A 14,868-nucleotide genomic window follows, 5' to 3' on the forward strand; every position below is an offset into this window, starting at 1 on the left:
GCACCGGTGGCCAGGGGTCCTGCAGGGGTCCTGCGAGGAGAGGCGAGGAGAGGCGAGGCGAGGCGAGGCGAGGCGAGGCGCTGCCTTCAGAGCCCTGCAATCACTCTCAGTTGTGGACGGGCCAGACACGTGCGGGCAGGCGCCCTGCGCCCCATTGTCAGCAGTGTGGCGGTCACCCGCCCACGGAGGCTGGGAGCCCTTTGCCACAGTGGTGGCAGCAGGGGAACATGTCCAAGAGGGAGGCGGCTGTGAAGGCAGGAAGCTACATACCTGCCGCTAAGAAGCAGAAGCTGAGCAGCTAGGAGAGGAGAACAGCAACCCGGACCTGTCTGGGGATGAGATTGTGAGTGTGGCGCTGGGGCTGGCAGCACAGGGCTCTGGCTATGCTCTGCTCCCACCCCGCTGGCAGCAGGGAGTCTGAGCAAGGACTCCTGGCTTCTTGAGGTTCTGGTTTTTACAGACTTATCTCCCTTTCCCTTTCTTCCCTTCCCCTTCTTTCACCACCCCTGGTCATTGATAATTGACATTGATAATTTAATAAATTAAATTAATTAAATCAATAAAATAAATTAATAAAATAAATAACATTGATAATTTTCTAAAACATTGTTAAAAGTTCTGTTAATGAGACTGGAGCAGGAACCTGGCATGTGCGGACTGGGGGTTCGAACCTGCGACCTTGCGTTTGCAAAACCTGCACCCTGCCTGCTGTGCCTCCTCCCCAACTTCCAGAGTCGGATCTATTACTGTTATGATTATGATGACTATTACTAAATTTTTTAAGCTCTGCCATGAACCTTGGTGAATCATCTAGGCCTGTATTGACTGACTGTGTTGAGGCAGTCACGAGACATGGAATAATAATAACAGGTTGGCATTATTAGGGCAAGGGAGACCTGCATAATGGTTCTGCACAATCACTTTTCTGCCTGAGGCTCCAGAGTTCCAAATTCAGCCCCCAGCACCACCAGTAGCCCGTGCTGAGCCATACTCTGATAAAAAGGAAAAGAAAAAAAAAAAAAGAATATTACCACTAAGCCCAGTTTCATTGTGAAGTTTCTATCCAGTGAGGTCCTCAAACTGTCTCAGTGACGATATGTTCAAAGTTGCTCTTCTAAAATATGAAGCCTCTTCTGATAGATCGCAAGATCATAGCTTAAACTGGTTTGTCACAGGAGGCTGGTGTAAGTTTCTCAGGGTATGTGATGTTTATTTGCTTTGGACCCCTGTTAGGAGTAAGGTTACATCTTACACATCTAGTCCCTAGAGTCTCCATCACTGAAATACACCAGCACAGACACAGCCTTTGCAAGCTAGGCCTTGACTTTCAAAGTATACAAGATAGTGGGGGCTTGTCTGTGGTATTTGTACTTGAAATTTCTGGAGACTGCATTTTACATCATTTTTCCTTTCCTGCTTGAGTTCCAATATTACTCTGTATTGGGAGTTTACATTTTGTTGCCCGTGTTTTATTGTTGTAGTTATTATTGATATCGTTGTTATTGGATAGGACAGAGAGAGAAATGGAGAGAGGAGGGGAAGACAGAGGGGGGAGAGAAAGACACCTGCAGACCTGCTTCACTGCTTGTGAAGCGACTCCCCTTCGGGAGGGGAAGCAGGGGCTTGAACTGGGATCCTTACACCAGTCCTTGTGTTTTGCACCACCAGGAGTTGACATTTTTTACCTCTTTTACTCCTGTCCTTGGGAAATGTTTTATTCTCTTAAATTTTGTTAGGCAAGTTTTTGTAGTGATTAGAAGCTGAGACTGGATACAGTTAGTAGGTTAGAATTCCCACAGATAGGGAGTCGGAGGTATCACAGCAGGTTAAGTGCAAGTGAGTTTGAAACCTGCAGCCCTCCCAAGCAAAAGATCAGTTATGCGAAATAAGCCAGAATATTAAAGAGACTGGCACACATGAGGCCACATAGAGGTAGTATCATTCCGACCATTCTCACTGGGGGTGCTTTCTTTGTATTTTTTGCTGATATGTCAAGTCAACAATTCTAGAATGCACTTGGGACTTTAATGCTTAGAGGACTCTACTGTTTGTAGTGATCAGTTTCTTCTTTTTTTTTTCTTGTGATAAAGGGTAAGTGACAGAGAATGAGATAGACTGTAACACCACTCCACCACTTGGCAAACCCCCCATCCATCCAAGATGTTACCATGTGGTGACTTGTGCTGGCACCTTGGTAAGCCATCTGCTGTCCCCAACCTTCCCCTTTTTTCTTTTCTCTAGATGATAGGTGAGATATAAGAGAGATAGAGAGACAGCAGAGACCCCACAGCACATCTCCAATACTCCTGAAGCCCTACCCCCACCCCACAATCTGTCTTCTATGGTAGCCTGGGACTCAGACCCAGGGTCTTAGACATGGTAGCCTGTACACTCCACAGGTGAGCCTGCTGACACCAGCTGGTATGCTTTTTAATCTTTATTTGGAAACAAAAAAGTCTGTTTCTTAGAAAATGCTTTTTCTTTTTAGATCAGTCAGGCTATCCAGTAAAAGTAATTTGCTACTAAAAAAGAGTGTTAACACTTGGTGGATTTTTTCCCCTAAACTTATTCCTTGCAGGATGATGCTGTCAGTGTAGAAAGTGGCACAAATACAGAATGCCCCAATACACCTACAAATACCCTGAATACACATGGAAGGAAAAGCTGGTGGAAGGGAAATGGAAGTCAAAGAAATGTAAATCCTCCTTCAACTGTGTGAATAGTCTCAAGGTACGTGCTGAACACTCAGCATTACAGTTACTTTGCAGTGGAAAGCATCTTTAAGAAACTGTCCAGTTTAGAGTAATTCCAATTTACATTACTCTCAAGTTTTCTGTTTTGTAGTTGAGATACATAGTCATTTTGTATTGCTTAACTTTTTGCTTTGCTTTGTTTTAAATGGGTAATACTTGGCACAGCAGACTATTTTGTCTATGTTTTTATTCAAATTAGCTATTGTGGGAAATGTTACTCTTTTGATAAAAATCTTAAAAAATATAAGGAGCACTTGTTTGTAAAAATAGTTGACCATTTAACCTTAAGTCTCTATGAATCGAGTGATATTTCTGTGCAGTTCATACATATATGTTTTGTTTGTTGCTTGTGATTGCTTTCAAAGAAAAGGGTATAAATGTGGGCTGGGGAGATAGCGTAATAGTTATGCAAAAGAGACTTTCATGTCTGAGGCTCCAAAGATCTCAAGTTCACTCTCCAGCACCACTATAAGCCAGAGCTGAGCAGAAGTAAAAACAAGTGTGTGTGTGGGGGTGAGAGTGTGTGTGTAAGGAGAGGGTATAAATGTAATACATTTTTGATTGTTGAGTATTTGGGGAAGACAGACTAGGTTACATAAGTAATTATGCCCTCAGGGGAGACTGGTGGTGGCACACCTGATTTAGTGCCCATTATCTCCAAGTGCAAGTTCAAGGACCCAGGTTTGAGCCCACATTCCCCACCTGCAGGGTCACACTTCACAAGCAGTGAAGCACATATTTCTCCCTCCCATTCTCTATCTCCCCTTCCCCTCTCTATTTCTCTCTGTCTTGTCAAACTGGGAAAAAATGAAAACAAAAAATGGCCACTGGGAGAGGTGGATTAGTAGTGCTGACACGGAATCCCAGGGATAACCCTGGGGGTGGTGAAAATTGCTTCCTCAGTAGATTCTATTGATAAGAGGGAGGGTTGACTGGTGCTTTTAGGTGTTTTCCTCTATATCTGTTCCTTTTCCATTTTGGAGCTGTGGGTTATTGAAACCAGAGTCATTCTTGGGTACCATCTTTTGTCTTAGTGTGCTAGGGTCCTTGGAGGGTCACTGCTGACCTTATTCTCTTGCTGTGGCCTTCCTGGCATAGTCAGTCACCAGGGCAGGGATATGCATTACATTGATATGCACTAAAAATGATGTCCACAAGAGGGAGATATCAGGGCACTTCCTTAGTGGTTTGACCACTAGGTTTGCATGGGAGACCTCCATTACACCAAGGTTACTTTGGGAAAGTTGGTAAGAAGCATTACCACTTAAAGAGGAGTCAGAACTTTTGCTCAGTTGTCCACCCTGTTAAACACTGGACCTTGTGCAGAGTGCAGACACTGGAAAACGCTGCCAGAATTAAGACTGGAGCTACTCCCATACCTGATGTGGTGTGTTAGGGCTGCTACAGGGCTCTGGAGGGAGAGCTCCCAAAGCCCACTGATGTCCTGAAGACCACATTCTTTAGCAGAAGGGCTGAGAAGCTGACTGAGGTGTAGGGGGAAAGCACACAGAGGAAGAGTCATTAAAAGTACTGATTTTGATTCAAAATCTTATGATGGTTTAAGAAAATAGAAAGCAAGTTTCAAGCAGTTTTCTAGATAAGTACTTGTCACCAAGCCTCTAAGTTAAGTCTTTGTAACAAAATGTTACCATGCAGCCAGTGTTTGAAAATGTCATAACTGGGGGCCAGGTGGTGGGGCACCTGGTTAAGCACACACAGTACAGTGTGCAAGGACATGGGTTCAAGCCTCTGGTCCCCCCAACAAGCAGGGGGAGAGCTTCGCAAGAGGTAAAGCAGAGTTACAAGTGTCCCAGTCTCTCCCTCTGCTCCCCTCTCAATTACTCTCTATCTCTATCCAATATTAAATAAATAAAATAAATTTCTTCAAAATGTCATAACTGGACTGTTAAGTCTCTTTAGGTATCAGAAAGTGATGATATATAAAACAGTGGCTTCCAGAATTTTGGAAGAATGTTGTATGGAGAAATGGTCAAGTGGCTTACCCTGTTTTTGATTTCTAAAATATTCATTTGTTTTGCTTCATGTTTATTTTATAGGAGGGTCACAACCAGCCACTGTTTGGGGTTCAGGTTAACTGGCTCAGTAAAGAAAGGGATCCATTAGTGTTCGCAACTGTAGGAATCAAAAGAGTAAGTCTTCCTGGATGTGAGCTGGTCGATGCAGGTGTGTGCATAAATACTGAATTGTGATGTCTTTGAAGTTTATGTAGTTGGCTTGGCTGTTTTTTGTATAAAGCTACAGGCTCAGGAGATATCAAAATGATTATACAAAAGGCATTCATCTCTGTCTCTTTAAGGACCCAGATAGAAACCCCAGTATCACCCATAGCCAGAGCTGAGCAGTGCTTTGGTTTTGGAGTCTCAGTCTCTGATTAAGTAATTTTAATATATATATGTATATATTTAATTAAATTTTACATATATATATATATATATATATATATATATTCTAAAAACTGAAGTACTTCAGAAATTGTCCTATCAGGTGAGGGCAGATCACAGAATGATTATGCAAAGAGACTCTTCTTTCTGGGGCTGGGTTGTAGCATGCCTGGTAGAGTGCAGTGTGTAAAGACCCTGATCCAAGTCGCCAACCCCCACCTACAGGGGGAATAGCTTCATGAGTGCGGAAACAGTGTTGTGGGTGTGTTTGCCTTCCTTTTCCTCTTAATTTCTGTCTCTTTCCACTATAACTTTTATTGATTTGTTTTATTTTAATATTTTTACCATACCACTGTTCAGCTTTGGTTTATAGTGGTACAAGGCATTGGAGCCTCAGACATGAGAGTCTTTTTGCATAGCCATTATACTATCTACCCCCACCCACAATAAAAATTTAAAGAATATTTATTTGTTTATCAATGAGAGAGAGAACCAGATTATTACAGTCACATGCATACCAGGATTGAAATCAGCACCTCTTGCCTGAGATCCCAAGGCTTTAGACACTGTGCCATCTCTCAGGCTAGTTTGTTTTTAAAAAATTGTCCTATCAAAGCTAGTATTAATGACTTTTATATTTATTTGGATTTTCAGGGGAGTTTTTTTCCCTCTCATATTCTTTTTAATTTCTGTAGAATTATAAGCCATTTGTTTTCTAATTTTTACATTATTTTTTATCATTTATAAAGTGGAAATATTGGCAAGACCATAGGATAAGAGGGGTATAATTGCACACAGTTCCCACCACCAGAACTCCCTATCCCATTCCCTCCCTTGAAGACGTCCCTATTGTTTATCTCTCTGGTAATATGGACCCAGGATCATTATGGGGTGTAGAACATGGAAGGTTTGGCTTCTGTAATTGCTTCACAAGGGCAGAGATTCATAATTCTAACCTGTCATGAGACAGATTTTTATATTTTATTATTTCAGTGGGGGGTAGATAGCATAAGGGTTATGCAAAGAAACTCTCATGTCTGAGGCTCTGAAGTCCCAGGTTCAGTCCCCTGCACTACCATAAGCCAGAGCTAATCAGTGCTCTGTTTTTAACCATATATGTGTGTATGAGTGTATATATATATATATGGTTGGTTTTTTATTTGTTTATTTTTGACCTGAGAACCCCATAGTTCCCAGGTCTCCAGTACAGTCTCCAACACCGTTAAAAACCAGAGCTGAGCAGTGTTCTGGTCTTTCTCTCTGTATCTCTCTCATTACAATAAATAAAATATTAAAAGAGAAAGGAAGAACGGTGACTTGTCATTCAGTTATTTCTGACTGGCTCTAGTTGGAATACAGCAAGGGCCAGTATGCTGTAGTCTTGGGTGATGGCCACTTGATTTGTTCAATAGTTACTGATCTTTGTGAAAGTTGGGAAGAGATCAGAGCACTGCCTGGTTCTGGCATATGGTGGTGTCTTGGAGTGAAGCTGAACCTCAGGAGTTTCAGTCATACAAGCTTGGTGTGCAGCTTGCAGGGCTGCCTCCCTGGCCCTGGCCAGTGTTTGGGTAAATAAACTTCATTGGTACACAAGCAGTGTCTGGCTGTCACTGCAGAGTTGAGTAGTGCAGCAAAGAGCCAAATAATAAAAAAATATTGAGTGGAAGGCATTGCTTTTGTTTATCACATGCTGTAGATATTTCTTTTTGTCTCCAGGGTCATCCCTGGGACTTAATGCCTGCATTACAAATCCAAATCCATTGCTCCTGGTAGCCATCTTTGTTCCATTGTTATTGCTATTGTTATTGTTTTTGTTTTGGATAGGATGGAGAAATTGAGAGGGGGAGAGAAAGATACCTGCAGATCTGCTTTGCCCATTGTGAAGCAATCCTCCCTGCAGGTGGAAGTCTGGGGCTTGAACCAGCATTCTTGAGCCAGTCTTCGCACTCTGCACTATGTGCTCCTAGCCCTGTGTGCCACCCCTCCATGTAGCTTTTTGATGAAAAGACTTGTTTAAATCTAATGGTGTAAAGAGAAATGAGAACTTCTGTGTCAGAAACTTTTATCGGTTCTTGAGAACCTCCACGTGTTGAATTATAACCCTTTTACTTTTTGAAAACAGTAACTTGTTAACTGACATATCTTAGGCTGATGAAAATGTTTACACTTGTGGTTGGACATATGATAGCAATACCAGCCATCTTCTGCAGGCTGTGGCTGTATGTAGAGGCATAATTAGGATTATTAATCCATAACAATGTAGTGCATAAAGGTAGGTTTCTGGTTCAGTTGTAGTGCAATTGCACTTCCCCCCCTCTCCTCTCCTCTCCCCTCTTCTCCCACTTACCCCCTCAGTGCACCCCTGAGTACTACCTCAGAAGTATTTCTCCTCATTCAGGAAAACTGTCATAGCACTGAAGCTTCCTTCAGTACTTTGGGGGCTCAAACTGGGCTCAAAAGTGCACGGCCAAGTAAGCATACTATAAAAGTAAGTTATGTTTGCCTGTTCTAAAATGTTTTTAAGACCTAAAGGTATATTTTTTTTCTGCTTTTGAAAGTTTGAGCTCATACCTGTAAATTTACATGAGATACAAATATTTAAAGTTGCAGTATAATCCCATTTTTGTACTTTACAAAGCTGATGTCCAAGCTTTTTAAAAAAAAATTTATTTATTTTGCCCTGTTGTTTCCCTTGTTGCATATCGTTGTTATTATTGCTGTTGTAATTGTTGTTGCATAGGACAGAGAAAAATCGAGAGAGGAGGAGAAGACAGAAAGGGGGAGGGAAAGATAAACACCTACAGACTTCCTTCACCACTGGAGCAACTCCCCTGCAGGTGGGGGAGACATGGGCTAGATCTGGGATTCTTATGCTGGTCCTTGCGCTCTGCTCAACCTGCACTTAACACACTGCGCTACCGCCTGACTCCCAAAGTCCAAACTTTTCAAGTTACTATATATTACTATATAAAAGTCTACAGTAAGTGATTTTGACCTTTTTTTTTTTTTTTTTTTTTTTTGTCTGTGCTAGACAGACACTCTGGTGGCAATATTTGTTAGTGTGGAAGGGCACAGAGATGAAGTTCTGAGTGCTGTAAGTTGAGAGCTGCAGGGCAGTGACCTTCAGGTGCATGTAGCTGGGCATGGCCCTTGTGGGCCTCTTCCCTTACAAGAAAGAATATGATTTGTCTCATGGAATCTGCCAGCTTCACTGACTTATAGAATCGAGGTTTTTATCTTACAGGTGAAAACCTGAAGGAAGTTTCTTGGTTTTTGCTCCATATTCTTTTTTTTACCAAAGGACTGCTCAGCTCTGGCTTATGGTGGTATGAGGGAGTGCACTTGGGTCTTTAGAGCCTCAGGCATGAGAGTACCTTTGCATAACCATTTGCTGTCTACCCCCAACCCTTGATCCATACTCTTTTTTTTATTTCTTTGTTGGGAGAGTAGTGTTTTGCATACCACAGTAAATACAATAGTTTGTACATGCATAACATTTCTCAGTTTTCCACATAACAATACAATCCTCAATAGGTCCTCTGTCATCCTTTTCTAGGACCTACACTCTCCCCCCACCCCCAACCCAGAGTCTTTTAATTTGGTGTAATCCACCAACTCTAGTTCAGGTTCTACTTGTGTTTTCTCTTCTGATCTTGTTTTTCAACTTCTGCCTGAGAGTGAGTTCATCCCATATTCATCCTTCTGTTTCTGACTTATTTCACTTAACATGATTTCTTCATGTTCCATCCAAGATGCGCTGAAAATGGTGAAATCACTGTTTTTAATAGCTGAGTAGTATTCCGTTGTGAACATAGACCTCAACTTGCTCATTCACTAATCTGTTGTTGGACACCTGGGTTGTGTCCAGGTTTTGGCTATTACAAATTGTGCTTCTGTGAACACAAATCTTTTGGAAGGGTGTGTTGTATTCCTTAGGATATATCCCCAGGAGAGGAATTGCAGGATCGTAGGGCAGGTCCATTTCTAGTCTTCTGAGAGTTCTCCAGAATGCTCTCCCCAAAGGCTGGACCAATTTACATTCCCACCAGCAGTGCAGGAAGGTTCCTTTGACCCCACAACCTCTGCAGCATTTGTTGCTGCTATCTTTTCTGATGTATGACATACACACAGAAGAGAAGTGGTATCTGATGGTTGTCTTTATTTGCATTTCTCTAACAATCAAAGACTTGGAGAATTTTTTCATGTGTTTCATGGCCTTTTGAGTCTCTTCTGTTGTGAATATTCTGCCCATGGCTTCTCGCCATTTTTGGATGTGGTCATTTGTTTTCTTGTTGTTGAGTTTGGCAAGCTATTTATATATTTTGATTATTAAACTATTGTTATGTGATTCAGTTTCATTCTTCTGCATGTTTCAACCCATTTTTTCCAACACCATTTGTTGAAGAGACTCTGCTTTCTCCATTTAATAGTCTGGGCACCTTTGTCAAAGATTAGATGTCCATGATCTGGGGGCTTACTTCTGGGTTCTCACTTCTATTCCACTGGGCAGTGTGTCTATTCATGTTCCATTAGCAAGCAGTTTTGATGACAGTGACCCCATAATACAATTTTGAGATCTGGGAGTGTGATGCCTCTAGTTCTGTTCTTTCTACTCAAGATTGTTTTCGCAATTCTAGGTCTTTTCTGGTTCCAGATAAACATTTGTAACATGTGTTCTCCTAAAAATGTGTTTGGGATCCTGATGGGGATATCATTAAATTTGTAGATGGCTCTGGGTAGTATATTCACATTAATGATGTTAATTCTTGCTTGATAGTGTTTTTTAATGATATTTGTGGGGTTGTCAGAAAAGTCATGACACATTTTACATAGAAAAGTACTTCATTACTTTTCCTGCAACCCAAGACATAATACAGGTTTGTGTGTTAAGGAACTGGGTTTAAGTTACTTACTATTAATAGTTGGTTACAAGATTATAAGATATACACTTTATAGTTCCATACCATGTCCACCCTTCCACCTCCCAAAGCTAACCACTGTAGTTCTCTTAATTCTTAACAGTTTCCTTGCTTCTGTTTTGTTTGGATGCCCCACCCTTTGACAAGTTCATGTAAATCAGTTCTCTAAATTCTACATATGAGTGAAACTATCTGGTAGTTTTCTTTCATCTGTTTACTTATTTCACTAAGCATAATCACCTTCAGTTCCATCCATTTGTCCCAAAGGACACAATATCATCTTTTTAACTGCACAGTAGTATTCCATTGAATATATATGTCATAACTTCTTTGGCCAGTTATCTGATGAGGGTCATCCAGACTGCTTCCACTTTGGCTATTTTGAATAACGCAGCTGTGAACATAGAGGTGCATATGTCCCTTCTAATTGGCACTTGAATGGGATGCTTTTTTGTTCTGATAGAAGGAGAGACACCGCAGCACCAGAGCTCCTTTTTCCATAGTACCCACCATATAGTGCTGGGCTTCAGATCGGGGCATTGCGCTGTGTGATGAACTCTCTCTTGTTCCCTCATAATATAATTTTAAATACTAAGTGTGTCCTACCTACCTACCATTGCACTGCTCAACTATGGCTTATGGCAGTGCTGACGACTGAGCCTGGGGTCTTGGAGACTCAGGCATGAAATTTTATGCAGAACCATTTTGCAGTCTCCCCTTCCCCTGAGTTAATTCCCCTCCACTGAAATAGGTACACTTCTTTATACTTGGGTGTTCTGACTCATTTGATGTCACAGTACCTCCCAGACTGGGTGGCTTCAGGTTTGTTTGAAAGTGAAGTGACAGAGCTACTTATGAGAAGAATCCCCCCTTCAACTTAACTTTTTTTCTGCTGTTTCTCCTGGTATGGGGTTTTTCTCTCTCTCTTCCCTCCTTGGAGCTTCATGTGGCCCAAGCATAATTCTGAGACGGGTGTAATGTACCCACTCCACATTTGCAATACTTAGATTTTTAAAAAATTTTTTTAAATTATATTTACTTATTGGATAGAGACAGCCAGAAATTGAGAGTAGGGGGAGTTAGACAGAGAGACACCTGCAGCCCTGCTTCACCACTCGCAGAGCTTTCCTCCTGCAGGTGGGGGCCAGGGGCTTGAACCTGGGTCCTTGCGCACTGTAACATGTGCGCTCAACCAGGTGCGCCACCACCCGGCCCCACAATGCTTAGATTTATCGAGGTAGTTTCATCCCCCAGTGAAGTGATCACTTGCTTTTATCACTACCAAATAATTTTTGTTTATAGCCTCTGGTGGTTTGTGCATTCCTTATGTAAGTGATCAAACAAATGAATGTGGCAATTTCATTCTTCCTTATTTTGTTTTATATCTTAATTTTTATTTATATAAAGGAAACACTGACTAAAACCACAGCATAAGAGGGGTACAACTCCACAAACTTTTCACCACCAGAACTCTGTGTCCCATCCACTCTCTTGGTAGCTTCTTATTTTTTATCCCTCTGGGAGTATCGACCCAGGGTCATGGGGTCCAGAAGATGGAAGGTCTGGCTTCTATAATTGCTTGCCTGCTGAAGATGGGCATTAGCAGGTTGATCCATTCTCCTAGGCTGTCTCTCTCTTTCCCTAGTGGGGTGGGGTTCTGGGGAAGTGGGGCTCCAGGACATGGGGTCATCTGGGGAAGTGGGGCTCCAGATGATGGGGTCATCTGTCCAGGGAAGTCCGGTTGGCATCATGTTAGCATCTAGACCCTGGTGGCTGAAAAAAGAGTTAATATATAAAGCCAAACAAATTGTTGACTAATCATGAACCTAAAGGCTATAAAAGTGCAGATGAAGAGTTTGGGGTTGGGGTGGTCTCTGTTTTGTAGATAGCTAGTAAGCCTATTTTAGTTATATTCCAAAGGACCCATGACTATACTAGTTGTGTTTTTTTTTCTTCCTGAGAATGACATTTGACATGAAAGTGGATCTAAGTTACTGTCTGGGGAGATGATATCATGACTGGAAAAAGGACCCGAAAGCTGTATCAGGGAAGAGAGTAGTTCCCAAATATGGGAAAGGTGTATAAATATTGTGGACTGTAAACCTCATCAATTTGATCTGATCCTGGGCCCATATTCAGCTTAGGAGCCTATGTGACCTCTGCATCCCTATAGATCTGAGCTCACATTCTGTGGTCATGAGTAGGAGCATTTCAAGCTGCCCCAATTTCAGGACCCATCTTCCTCAGGTGTAGCATAGAGTATTTTATCCATCCTCCTCTCAGAGGATGAAACATTCTGTACCGTTTTTGATCCACATTGAGGACAAGGTCCTATGGGGATCCACAGAGAGGTATATAGTGTTGCTCCTCATAGATACGACCATTAGCAATGGTGAGAGGGATCTATTTGAGATCTAAGCCTATCATGTATGTATGGGATACTCTGGACTCCCTGACTAGGGCCCCAGCTGATGGGGTGGCCTGATAGTGACTAAAGAGTCATCATCAAAGTATGCCAGTCTCTTGCCTTTTTAATTTTTTATATTTATTTATTTATTTATTTTCTCTGTTGTTGCCCTTGTTTTTCATTGTTCTTGTAGTTATTATTGTTGTCATTGTTGGATAGGACAGAGAGAAATGGAGAGAGGAGGGGAAGACAGAGAGGGGGAGAGAAAGATAGACACCTGCAGACCTGCTTCACCGCCTGTGAAGCGACTCCCCTGTAGGTGGGGAGCTAGGGGCTCTAACCAGGATCCTTATGCCACTCCTTGCGATGTTTCTTGCCTTTATTCAGCTTTTTTAGTCCTTACTTTGATAAGGTTAGCTTTGGAGTGACTGAGGGAAGTATAATAGGAAGTAGGTGAGGAGGGTATCTAACACTATTTCATTAGGAACTTTATGGTGTCTCTTTAGGTCTTTCTGCTTGCTTGCTGCATATACTGACTCACTACAGACTATTGTGCCCTTTTGCTTTCAGGTATATAGTCTGCCCTAATTTTTTTTAAAAATTTTTTATCCTAATTTATGGATACATGTGAATATAGGCCCTATCTCACGGAACCAGAGCACTGCTCGGCTCTGGCTTATGGTGATGCTGAGGATTGAACCTGGGACCTTTGGTGCCTCAGGCAAGAACATCTTTTTGCATAACTGTTATGCCATATCCCTAACCCAATACCTTTGTATTTTACTGTAGTAAACTCTACAGTCTTTTCATACTTAGAAAAAAGCTTTTCTACGGTTCGAACCCTGGCTCCCCACCTGCAGGGGAGTCGCTTCACAGATGGTGAAGCAGGTCTTCAGGTGTCTATCTTTCTCTCCTGCTCTCTGTCTTCCCCTCCTCTCTCCATTTCTCTCTGTCCTATCCAACAACGTCAACAACAATAATAACTACAACAATAAAACAACAAGGGCAACAAAGGGAATAAATAAATAAAATTTAAAAAGATGAAAAAAAGCTCTTCTAAATAGATGAGTCATGAGTGATTAGGTAAAGGGGTGAGTTGGATGCTTACACTGTACTTGAGGTCAGCCCACTACTCTATTCTTCAGAAGTTCATGAGTGCTCATCTCAATTGAATCTCAGGTCCAGAGTCGGGTGGTAACTCAGCAGGTTAAGCACACATGGCGCAAAGCACAAGGATTGGTTTAAAGACACCGGTTCGAGCCCCTGGCTCCCCATCTGTGGGGGGAGGGCTGTGCTTCACAAGTGATGAAGTGGGTCTGCAGGTGTCTATCTTTCTCTCCCCCTCTCTATCTTCCCCTCTGCTCTCCATTTCCCTCTGTCCTATCCAACTAGGATGACTCAATAACAACAACAATAATAACTACAACAATAAAATAAGGGCAACAAAATGGAATGAACAAATAAATAAATATTTTAAAAAAGAATCTAAGTTTGTTTCCCTCACTTCAGGCAACTGCCATGGCATGAACTTTGTAGTGGAAATCAGGTGCCAGAGAACAGAAGATAGCTACAGCAGCAGGACTTCTTCCTGGAGGAATATGAGTTTCTTCAGTCGGAATTTATTGCCTAGTTGAAACTTTATACTAAGATAAGCATTTGGTGCTATGAATTTACCTTTAGCCCCTTGTTATATTTGTCTTATTGATTTATAGTTTTATTCCATTGTGGTCAGAATATATTTTATGATTTTCTTTATTTTGCTTTTAAAATACTAACATGAGAGAGAGCCAGGGCACCACTCTGACATATGATGTTAGGAGTAAAACTTGGGGCCTCCTGCTAAATTTTAAGTCTACCCCTCTGGTGTTGAGATATATTTAACATATTTTTGCAGCTACTAATCAGAAATGCTGTATGAACTAGACGGCATTTTGGAAACCTGTTTTTTTTTTTTTAATGGCATGGAAATGTAAAAAGATGACAAGAATATGTGTCATCTTGTCAACATTGGGTTGTCAGAAACATGATGCGTTTTTGCATAGGAAAAATATGTCATGACATTTCCAAAATTTAATGGCATAAAAGTACATACAACTTTGTGAATGTGAACATAGCCTCTCTTTTGATTTTAGGGTGCTGGGCAGTGGCACACCTAGTTAAGTGCACACATTACCATGCATGCTTCCATGGTTCACTAGTGGTAAAGCAGGTTTGCAGATGTCTCTCTCTGTCTCTTTCTCCCAGGGTTATCACTGGTGTTGGGTAGCTGGCAATACAAATCCACTGCTCGTGGAGGCCATTTTTTAATTTTATTTGATAGGACAGAGAGATATTGAGAAAGGGAGGGAGACAGAGAAAGAAGACACTAGGGCCAGTCAGTGACACAC

General features: G+C 41.7%; 1 non-coding gene and 1 pseudogene across 1 annotated transcript; both read left to right on the forward strand.

Annotated features, from left to right (window-relative positions):
* Positions 1-227: 227 nt before the first annotated feature.
* LOC132533779 (polycomb protein EED-like) lies at positions 228-7,155 on the forward strand (annotated as a pseudogene).
* On the forward strand, positions 3,746-3,875 carry LOC132534178 (small nucleolar RNA SNORA3/SNORA45 family). The gene has a single exon (XR_009545851.1). It is a non-coding gene; the product is annotated as a small nucleolar RNA SNORA3/SNORA45 family (small nucleolar RNA).
* Positions 7,156-14,868: the final 7,713 nt, after the last annotated feature.

The sequence above is a fragment of the Erinaceus europaeus genome, chromosome 17 (genome assembly GCF_950295315.1).
Source record: "Erinaceus europaeus chromosome 17, mEriEur2.1, whole genome shotgun sequence".
Lineage (NCBI taxonomy): Eukaryota > Metazoa > Chordata > Mammalia > Eulipotyphla > Erinaceidae > Erinaceus > Erinaceus europaeus.